Below are 6688 nucleotides of genomic sequence, written 5' to 3'. Positions count from 1 at the left end.
GAAGGGGAGGGGAGGAGATTATCCTTTACGAGAAACGAAGCACAAACACATATTCATGCCTCATTGCGCCACTGAACCCTTACCTCGAAGCTCGTCTCCTCTTTATTAGCCGTGTGACCTTAATTATTCGTCGACGAATTTTCCAGTGACCGCATTTCTCTTCTTTCTGGCCAGGTCGATAATAAATCAGAGGTGGCTTTTTGTATGCTCGACCAAATCAAATTTAGCCAATAAATTAGTTTTTTTTTTTACCACGCGATTGATACCCTATAGTACATCTCGGCTCCAAAGACGTGCAAAATTCCTTCAACTGCAGGTGAGTTGGCTTTCCTGCACAGATTTAATGATATGGCGACGACCACCCATTCCAAAGCTTTCATTAAAAAAACTCCAGGCCTGCGCTGAAACCGCAGCACTGTCACAGCGAAAGCTGGAAGAGCGGCGTTTCTAGAGCGCGTTGTAAGCTCTCTTGGGGCTAATAATACAAGTACACTAGCAAGGTACCCGCTACGCCATAAATCATAATTTTTGTGAAGTTGGGAAGCACCTACTAAGCCATTATTCGTCATTCTGCGGAGAAGCGGGGCACCAGCTACACGTCTGTATACAGACGTGTAGCTGGTGCCCCGTAAAGTGCACATAATGCCTTATAAGGCATTATGTGCACTTTGTTGACGCGACGACTGACGGCGATGAAGAATTATGGCTCAACCCTTTGTAATGTGTTGGAAGCTTTAAACATATATATATATGTTGGAAGCTTTAAACATAATATATATATATATATATATATGTATGTATGTAATTTGCCTTGGGTGACGCCCGGTCGCTATTTCCCTCTCCCGCCATGCTGTATAACATACGTTGATGTGGGAGAGAGGGGGGGGGGGGGAGGCGAAGAACTTTACTGAGATTTCGAGGAAATGGATCGTGCGCTTATGGGCTTCCTTGGAAACCGATACAAGTGCACTTGCGAGGAACCCACTACGCTATAAATCATTGTAATTTTTGTGAAGCAGAGAAGCAGCCACTATGCAATGTTTCGTCATTCTACGGAGAGCCGTGGTACCTGCTAAACGCATGTAAGGCATTATGCGCACTTTGTTGATGCTGTGCCTGATGACGACGAAGAATTATGGCAGAGCCCTTTGTAAAGGGTTGGAAGCATTCAACAACCTACTCGTTGCGCAATTCGCATTGTGTGACGTCTGGTTACAGCATTCGCGTTGTGCGACGCTTGGTGCTTATTTAACTCTTCTACCACGCTATATTGCATATGTTAATGTGGTTCCTTCCCGACATGAAGCCTTATAGGACCTTTTTGCAAAGCAGTTTCAAGCACCGGCATGGCTCAGTGGTTGAATACTGGGCTCCCACACAGAGGGCCCAGTTTCGAACCTCGTTCCATCCTGGAACTTTTTCTTATTTCGTTTTTTTTTTTTTCGAGTGATAGTGGTTACGGACACCGCCGCGGCGGCGGCGGCAGCGGCGGCGGCGGACAACTACGGCGCCAAAAACGGCCGCTGAAATGATCTCATAACAGCTTTCGCTGTAAAAGAACACGCATTACAAAGCTTTCAAGCATAATTAATCAGCAGCAGAAACAACAAAGTGTGCAGCTGCGCGTGTTGCCTTACATACACGTAGTGGGTGCTTCGCCCATTCGCAAAAGGAAGAACTATGGCGTAGTGGGCATTTCGCAATTGTACTTGCAGTATAGGCATTCTAGGATATTTGGAAACGGCTTATATTAAGCGTACAGACATTCCTTTGATTGCGGCACCGAGAAGCGAAGGGAGGCTAGCAATTGAGAAGGCGATTGAGAAAACGATTACGCTATCGCGTTCTACTCTTGAAGGCGAAGCTCAAGCGTCCTCCAAGTTCTTTATTATATGTCAGACAGTTACGTATGTCAGCTCCTCCACACGTTAGCGCGAAGAGGATCGCACGAAAACCACGCATATCCAATACCTGCACAACATGTTCAACACCATTTCCAGCGCAAACTCCTTTGCAGGAAAGCCACCTTGCCGTTAGTTAAGTTCGCCAAGCCGAACGATAGCTCGAGTGAGCCACCGGGCAGGGCGCAGAACACGTGTTCCGATTGTTTAGAGGGTTAGTCGCAGCCGACTCCGCGCCAGTGTTCACTTGGTCCGATATTTTCGCTGCTTTGCGGTAAAAGGAGATTGAAGGACGCGCAACCGTTCCGCCCTTTGTGTACATCTGGAGGGGCCCGGGTGCGTACGAAGATCCTCTCCGGCGGCGCGCGCCGTTTACGCCTTCCCATTTTCCCTCCTTTTCCTCTCTCATACCCATATATCAAGAATAATAAAGATAACAGAGACATGGGTCAAGGATTGCGCGGCGCGGAAGACGACATTGCTTATGCATTGTTAGCGACCCCTCGGACCAATTTGTGGTTTGGTGAGCAATGTCGTCGCGCCGGACCCGCTGTACAGCTCTCGTCTCGTCGCGTGTAGGCAGGGCATACAGTAGCCCGAACCCTCCCGGTGTGGGCGGCATCATTATCGGAAGGGGGCCTGGTTACCGACAAAGGCAACTTTTCGGCGGCGCGGGTCTATGACTTCAAAAGGACAACAGTGAGGTGAGGTTTCGCATTGACATTGCGTCGAGTTAAAGGTGAAATAACTTGTTCATTGTTGGCAACATTCGAACCAATTGTTGTGTTCGCGAGTGATGTCGCCGCGCCAGGCCAAGTATACACTGAAACGGACGCAAGTTGTAAACAAGAGAGCCCTGGGACACTGTTGCAAGTGTCACGCAGTGTTACTTGAACGGTGTGTCGTGGAAGGCGGGCTCGAAAGGGGGCGCGTACACTGAAAGTGCCCCGCCTCTTTTTCTGTCATACGACCTGATACACTCATTGGTGGAAACTGAGTGAGGAGATTAAACAATGGTTCCGCCCTACATCGCGAGTGTTTATAAACGACTGTGTATGTGAATGAGGGGAGCGCGAGCCGGGCATCGGCCTCCGCTGGACAGTCATGTATGTTGATCCGAACTGATCGTGCCTTTTTGCTTTTAATAAACAGTTTTTGATTTGGAAGTTGGCCTCCCGGGTTGCAAGGTGTCTCCGGGCGATAAGGAAGAGGCATCCCTAGTAGCGGGAAACGCCTAGCCTCCTACCAGCCTGGACAAATCTTAACTTCGTTTATATGTAAAGTGTCGATGTCGTATAACGTCTCCAAATTGCATATAGACCCCGAAACACCACGTAGATGAGGCCACCCTGTTCATCTATACAACAAGTTCGGTCTTTAATATCTGCGCACTTTAGTTTTTCCCGCTCCAAGTGATCAAAAAAAATTTTTGATAATGTTTCGCGTTTATGACAGCTATTCTCTTTCTGTAGCTGCCAAGGACACGAAGTCAAAAGGTTAGGTCCCATTTCCCTCTAATAACAGCTTGCATTATGGACGGTCAGTCAAGAATCGGGTATAACTAGAAAGATACGTACAGTCCTTCTAGGTATCGGATACAAGAAAAGGAAACAGGGACGTAGTTGGTGGGAAGGGTAGGGTAAGAAGATCAATATAATTGAAAGAGCTGCATGTGCTTCGATCTCTCCTTCTTACTGTCGCACGTGTGCGTCATATTCTAAGCGTAGTGCAACGCTCTGCCCACTGTTGTTTTTCTTTCCTTCTTAAGAGTCAACCAAGCGCTTTTTGCATGTACATTCACGTCACGTGCCCAGAAGCGAGGGATATACGAGAGCAATTATGACGAAGAAACTGGAAAACACTTTGGTTCAGTTGCTCTCACAGCGTCTTCTCGCGAAAGCAGGAAAAATTACTATCGCAGAAAACTGCAGAAGACGCTGAGGAAAGCGTTTCGAGAAGGGAAAGGTGCATGATCAGCGACCCGAAGGGGCTGCGCGCGAGGCAACGGAAATGGAGCACCAGAAGAAACACACGAAAATGAGAGACTTCAGAAATAAATGAAGAAAACGAAACAATACAACAATAAAAGGGGGGGGGGGTGCCATCCCGCACGCGCGCGAAGCATGGATAGCGGTTAAACTGAAGCGGGAGGGTGGCGAAGGGCGTGCGTTGTGACGGAGGGAGCCGCAGAGGACGAGAAAAAGGAGCATGCCCAGCCCGCTTTAGGTTGAAAAGTCGGGCGTTGTTCCGCATCATCCCCACTCGGCGAGCACAAACTATGGCAAGATAGAGAGAAGGAAAGAAATGAGGGAAGGAGGCGTTCGAAGGGAGAGACGAGGAGGAGAGAAGAGGGAGGGCGGCAGGGGAAGCCGTGGAGCACTTGCTCGGCTGAGGAGGAAGATGAAGAGCCCCGCGGAGGCAAAAAAATGGCCGAGGCGATACGTCGTAGAGGGAGAGGGTGGGAAAGAGGTAGGAGGCTGAGGAGGAGAAGCCAGCTTGGGGGCCGGTTTCCTCCCTGCCAGACTAGAAAGCAGAGGGGAGCACGGCTTCTCCTCTCAGAAGTACCAAGTTCTAGGAGGAGGAAGAGGAACAAGAAGCTCGATACGCGGCCGAAGGGAGAACGGAGGGCTCGTTTTTCCTTCTCCGCCCAGGCTGCGTTCTCTCTCTCTCTCCTCACCGGCGGCCGCTGCTGCAAACTTGCGCGCGCCGCACGGCCAACAAACCGGCGGCTGCTGTCGCGGCGAACAAGCGAGCGAGCTGATTGTGCTGCACGCGCCGTCGTCCACTACTCGCGGCGGGGCTTTTTCCTGCTGGCAAACTCGTGCTTCCCCGACGCAGGCCACGCAGCGCAGACTCTCCAGAGAGCGATCGGCTGGATTACGCGCACCTCCTCCGTCCCCGCACGAGAAACGCTGTCAGCGGTCTTGTGCAACCTACTGTGCGTTCTATCCGTTTTCTTGATTCGACGCGGTTTCCTGAATTCGCTGGTGCTTCTGACCCCGTGTTTGTTGCTTAGTGCTGGTGCTTTTTGATTGTGACTTGAGGGGGCTGGAAGGCCCGCATCGGTCGTCAAGCGCCGGCGTGCCCTGAGGAGAGGATTGTGCGCTGGGCTCCCGGAAAAGGTAAGAAAGCAATCACGCCCTTCTTCCTTCGTTTGCGAGCAAGTGTACGTTGCAAAGGCGTGTTTCGGGTGGAGACGGGCGGTCGACGTTCGTTCGCCTCCCTCACGTGGTGGTGGACGCGGCGCCCCAGGAACAGCGGGGGGCACCGACCCGCCTGGCGTCGTCTTGCCACTCGCGCGCGTCTTGGCCCGGATCTTGCGCAGCTGCTGTCACTGCCCAGGACAGCTGCCAACAAAATGTGGCCACTGCCGGTGCCACTGTCAAGTCTCGCTACGCAGAGCGCGAAAAAGCGATAGGAGCGATCTTTTTACGAGATATAAGGGTTACTTTTTTACTACTTTGAGAGACTAGCTGCAGACTCGTGACCCTTCCATCTTGCGAATATGGAAGTTGTCACGTCACTCCCTGACCTAGCGAGCGATACAATTGGATAGATACGGGATATCGAATGTTTTATCTCTTTGCCTGTGCATTCCTCGTTCCAGATCCTTACTGAGAGATTAAAGCGACATGTCGCCATTACTAAAGGCACACACGACACCCGCATGCTAGCGGCCATTGGTAATTTGCTATGATCGAAAAACATTTCGAAACTACTCCTTGTAGCACACTTTCCTTTCGTTAAAGGTTCGCAGCCCATTTACTAACATCGGATATAAGGTATAGAGATGTGTACCCCATCACAATTCTTTCTCTCTTTCTCTTCTTTTTTTTTTTACCTATACCTGCTATTGGAACGTGTATCATACCCAAACAAGCCACGACCCGTACTCTGTAGGTTGTTACAACTTACAAGCGAAACGTATGTCCGTTCCAACTCGTTCTGCACGTAACTCACCGCCGTCGTCGAGCATGTGCAGAGTGCCTTGTTTATGTTTACATCCGTTACGTCACGGGGTGACGCCACGACGACGTAACGACGAGAGGACGCACACGTTTTATCTCGAGCCAGTCAAAACGCGAGACGACAAACTCCCTTGCCCACCCAACCCGCATTGGCTTGTCCGGTGAGGTCGCGTGATCACGCCGTTCTTATCTCTTCTCAGCCAATGAGGGCGCAGCGTCGGATACCCGATTTTCAAAACGGAAGAAAGAACGGCACGACATTGACGGTTCGAACGTGCGAATAATTGGCGTAACCACTTGATTGTACGTTTCACAGCTTGCGTCTGAATTCACCAGGTAACTAAGAGCGGTGCGCTGAAATCAGAGGCAAGCCTCGATCACTTGGCAAAAATAAGCGAGACATTCGGATATCGAAGCCGCGCCTGCGTTCTCGCGTCGTTGGCCTGCTCTGTCGCGTGCCAATGTTGGCGAAGCGTCGGCTGTACACGGTGTATTTGCCAAGATTTGATTCTCGCAACAATCCAAACATATCGCTTGCGGGCGAGCCAGTGCGAGCGACCTTTGGCTTCACTGCAATGTACGTAGATGATGACGCATGGGTGCTTGCAAACGAAGTTGTGCGGCGGCTTCTACTGCCAAGAATACACGATGGTGGTAAACATGACTGCGTGATCACTGAATGATGGCATGATGCAGCGGACGAATCAGTCACGTGACATGTGACGTGATTCGAATCGCACCGCAGCAGTCCACGGACTCTAATCGCGATTTGCTCCGCCATGTGAATACAGCTTAAAATCCCTAAAAGCAATCCCGGTG

General features: G+C 50.6%; 1 protein-coding gene across 4 annotated transcripts in view; it reads left to right on the top strand.

Annotated features, from left to right (window-relative positions):
- Positions 1–4745: 4745 nt before the first annotated feature.
- The window catches only part of LOC119393838 (semaphorin-5A), a 192835-nt gene continuing 190892 nt past the window's right edge, over positions 4746–6688 (top strand). For 3 of the 4 annotated variants that reach the window (XM_037661018.2, XM_049416388.1, XM_049416389.1), the window contains exon 1: positions 4763–5023. The gene's annotated coding sequence lies outside the window, so the exon portion shown is untranslated. Of the gene's footprint in view, positions 5024–6688 lie in introns of all 4 variants that reach the window. The other variant, XM_049416390.1, reaches the window with a different exon arrangement.

The sequence above is a fragment of the Rhipicephalus sanguineus genome, chromosome 5 (assembly GCF_013339695.2).
Source record: "Rhipicephalus sanguineus isolate Rsan-2018 chromosome 5, BIME_Rsan_1.4, whole genome shotgun sequence".
Classification (NCBI taxonomy): Eukaryota; Metazoa; Arthropoda; class Arachnida; order Ixodida; family Ixodidae; genus Rhipicephalus; species Rhipicephalus sanguineus.
Note: the sequence above shows the minus strand (reverse complement) of the source record. Positions and strands in the feature narration are given on the sequence as shown.